The 4,485-nt window shown below is 41.6% G+C and overlaps 1 long non-coding RNA gene across 1 annotated transcript; it reads right to left on the bottom strand.

Moving 5' to 3' along the window:
* Positions 1-2,570: 2,570 nt before the first annotated feature.
* On the bottom strand, positions 2,571-4,203 carry LOC121574465. The gene is made up of 3 exons (XR_006002209.2): positions 4,000-4,203; positions 3,797-3,919; positions 2,571-3,535 (listed from the first exon to the last, which is right to left on the bottom strand). It is a non-coding gene; the product is annotated as an uncharacterized LOC121574465 (long non-coding RNA).
* Positions 4,204-4,485: the final 282 nt, after the last annotated feature.

Raw genomic sequence — 4,485 nt, 5'->3', positions numbered from 1 at the left:
TACAGCTGCACAATTGAGAGCATCCTGACTGGTTGCATCACCGCCTGGTATGGCAATTGCTCGGCATCCGACCGTAAGGCGCTACAGTGGGTAGTGCGTACGGCCCAGTACATCACTGGGGTCAAGCTTCCTGCTATCCAGGACCTATATACTAGGCAGTGTCAGAGGAAGGCCCAAAAAATTGTCAAAGACTCCAGTCACCCAAGCCATAGACTGTTCTCTCTGCTACCGCACGGCAAGCGGTACCGGAGCGCCAAGTCTAGGTCCAAAAGGCTCCTTAACAGCTTCTACCCCCAAGCCATAAGACTGATGAACAATTAATGAAATGGCCACCCAGACTATTTACATTGACCCCTCGACTAAGCTGTACCCCTGCACTCGGTACCGGTACCCCCTGAATATAGCCTCGTTATTTTGTGTTACTTTTTATTTTATTTTTTACTTTTGTTTATTTAGTAAATATTTTCTTAACTCTATTTCTTGAACTGCATTGTTGGTTAAGGGCTTGTAAGTAAGCATTTCACCTGTTGTATTCGGCGCATGTGACAAATAACATTTGATTTGATTTTATGCTGCCTCTGTTATATTTCACCGCAAGATGGCTGATTTGGCAAGTTTATAAAACTGTCCAAAACGGTCTTTCAACAGATATGGCTTTGTAATATTTGAAGGCATAGACGGCTTCACAAGAATGGTAACCGATTGATCTCCCATGGGATTTGAAGTTGGAAATGTTTGTCTGACTCAATGTGGATAATCCCATGCTTTCTATTCAAAATGGGTTTGAATTATACAACAGCCCAGCTGTTTTTGAATACATGTTATTTTTTTGTATTACACGATCAGTTTCATAATGATGTCCTATAGATCATGTACCTCGGTGCAGCAACCAACAACAAAGCATCAACTGCCCTTGGTTTCTTCCTGGATTCTCTAGAGAAGCATGGCTTTCCATTAACCCTCCCGTTGTCCTAGGGTCAAAATGACCCGCCACTGTGTTGAACCAACTTTATTTAATTTTTATATTTTTTGGATCATTTGTGAGAAGGAGGCAGTGATACTTTCTTTAAAGTCTTGGCTGCCACTTGACAAATTCAAATATTCTCATTCTTATCCATAAAAATCTCATCATGTAGACTAGCCTACCCCCACAGCCTACAGTGTGTGAAGCTGTTGTATCTGCAAGCTGTTGGCTAGAACGCATGTACCAAGACCAGAGTGGGCACGTTTGCTATTTAACGCAACAGTTTTTGTGACAAAACTATCGGTAGATTTGAAAATGTGATGGATTTTGTGTACACTATGTCATCACGCACTGATTTTGTATCTTCAAGTCCGTTTGGTGGAAACACCACTGATGGGAAGATGTGCATATTTTCCTTATGCAGTCTTTAGAATATTTGCATGAAAATCTGTCGCCAATTGGATGTAAACCTAGCTATAGAATCTGTCAATTCAATCTCTCACATGCATTGAAGAAAAGATTTAGAAACAGTTAAATTCAGCAGACTGTGAAGTAGAAATGCAAAGGGACTTAGAATACTTTGACCAATTACATCTCCTTATGCTCAGAAAGGTTAAAATAATAGTAATGAGTTGTGTCGGACAGAGGACTGGGTATGATGTTGAATGTTTCATTATGTTGCTTCACATGTTCTCTCATATGCTTTCAGAATTGAACTGGTGGGACGTGTGGATGGCCGTGTCAAACATATTTTACAATGTCCTACATAATTTGGAAGATGAGGGCTCCCTTGACCCGTCAAACAGCCTTCACCTATTCTGTGCTCACTATGTATTCCTCCCGCGCCTCCAAGCAGACCGTGACACCTTTACCAATGGATGGTATAACCATCCCCTGCGCACCGAGCAAAATCTGACCCCCAACCAACTATGGGAAATGGGACAAGCACAGAATCCTGTCACCTTATAATAATATAATAATATGCCATTTAGCAGACGCTTTTATCCAAAGCGACTTACAGTCGTGCGTGCATACATTTTTGTGTATGGGTGGTCCCGGGGATCGAACCCACTACCTTGGCGTTACAAGCGCCGTGCTCTACCAGCTGAGCTACAGAGGACCACCTTCCCTGGCAATGTGGAGGTATAGATTTAAAGGAGCCACTATGAAAATGTAATCTGAAAAAAAGGTGGTTGTTTGTAAATTAATATGATTTTCCATGTTTAGGATTTAAACAACTTGGACAGGGGCGATGCCTGCCTCCCAGAGGAGCATGGCCAGGGAATTGTAGTCCCGCCAGTGGAGTGCCTGCTGACAGAGCAGGATATGACACTGCTCAGAGCAGCCATCGACCCAACCTCACCATCTCGAGACTATGGACAAGATATATATGCATCTGTTTTGAACTATGTGCTGCTACTTACTGAATGATCCTTATACGTCTGCTTGATACTGTCGCAAGGAATATCTTTTTAGTCCAGTAATTATAAATTGCTGCAAGGTTATGAAACGTGGTCGCAGCAAAATGAAACCAATTGGCTGATATTGATTAGTTACTAATGTTGTGGAAAATTGTATCCAAAGGTTAAGGCAGAGACTATTTAATTGTATAATAGAAACATCTTTAATCAAGCAGCTGCAGGGGAGATCTGATTTCACAGGGTAGTGAAGAGTAAATGGTTACATGTCTCTTATATAGTTGGAGGTGATAATACGATCAATATTGTTTACACAACAGTTATTTTATGCAAGCAACAGTTCCAGAACACAATGGCCTTGTGTTAGAGTGCAGACATACCAGGAGTCTATGAAAGGCATAACATCAGTCCAACACAGAACATATCCCTTGAGAAATTGCAACAGCTCACCCCAAATTCTGCCACCACACTATGGACAACAGAATCAATGTTTTAAATGACTAAAATGTAGTCTAGAAACAAAACAAAAGTGATGCAATTAAGCGTGTGGAGTAATTAGTAGGATTCTGTGTTAACATGCAAAAGTGATTACTTTTGATAATGCTTTATCTGCCTTCCCAATGAAAACTAGTTTGAAAATACTAACATATTTTATGGAAAAGATACATATGTTTCTGGACGATACACCATGCTGCCTTGTTGACAACATGACCGACACATCGTGGGCCATAGAACGGTGACCTGCGGCTCAGCATAAACAAACCTGACGAGTCTCTTCCAATGTGTAAGGCCATTGGGCATTCACACTGTGGAATGCTCCACCTGATGTGATGGCTTGTATCATCATGGTTTTCAAATCTTCATAAGAGGTCAGGTGTGCTGTGGGGAATGTGATCATGTTTGAGCAAGCACTGACTGTAGGGTAGCATAGGGTGTGCGGTGGCATTCGGACTCGTCACTCATGGTCAAATTTGAAGATAATTTTAAAGGCCTGATGTTCAGACAGCAATAGTGGCTTGTGCCCCTGACCCATCAGCCATTGCATAACTTTAGGGACAGTGGGAACTGTTAGTCTGGATGGCTCCACTTCTTGTCCATCTTCTTCCTCCTACTTGTTCACCGTGCGTTGCTGCTTCCTTTTCCTCCATTCCTCCTGAAACACACAGTTACCAGTTTGTGATAATGACAATGTCAATATGAAAAACAACAGCCATAGACTGTTCAATGGCTTTTGAAGGCAAAGTAAGACAAAAGTAACAAAGTAATTGGACTATGTTACTGAGTGAGTAATCCAATAGATTTTACCATTATAAATTGGTAATCAGCAACTGAACACATCAGTTATCTTCCCAACCCTGTTGGTTTATGACCATTAATGTTGACAATTTCAAAAACAAAAATATACAAGGCTCACCTGCAGTTTCTAGATCTTGAACAAAGTCCTGAAAGTAGTTTATTATCTGTCTCTGGCAGCCCTGGAGGTTCCTCTCCCGCTCATTTCAGGAGTGATGAGGCCGACTACGTAGTCAGCATCCGGCTGAAAAAGGATACATTACATTTAGAAATAAGTCTGACTGTCTCATACAACACAACTAGTAATAAAACAAATTCACTAACATTGCAATCTTCCCCATGGACAAAGAGACTCTTGCAGAGATTTGGCTGCTTCTGAAGGATGTCCAGGAAGCCTGTTATGATGATTTTCTCCTGTATCAAGTAATTCAGGATGCAAGAAGATACTTAAACACTTACATGGAGAGTTGATTCAAAGTATTTAATATTGCAGTACCGGGTTCACATGGCAAACGGCCCGTGGGTGGCCCATTGCTATATGAACTAGCTGAACAAAGGAAATCTCTTACTTATATACTTGTTTGCAAGCTAATTCTATCCAACAGGTGCCAACCATTATTGAGTGTCACTCCTCGCCACATATAGGATCACCCTATATGGTATCGTGTTGCACCTTAGTCAGGATATTCCATCACATACTCCTTCCAAGATTAGCACCAGTGACCCCCAGCTATCTTGGCCCGCATACCTTCTGGCACCCACCAGTGACAGAAATAAATACATGGAATGTCCTCATCCTCCAAATCCTTA

This window comes from Coregonus clupeaformis, chromosome 9, assembly GCF_020615455.1.
Source record: "Coregonus clupeaformis isolate EN_2021a chromosome 9, ASM2061545v1, whole genome shotgun sequence".
In the NCBI taxonomy this organism is placed as follows: domain Eukaryota; kingdom Metazoa; phylum Chordata; class Actinopteri; order Salmoniformes; family Salmonidae; genus Coregonus; species Coregonus clupeaformis.
Note: the sequence above shows the minus strand (reverse complement) of the source record. Positions and strands in the feature narration are given on the sequence as shown.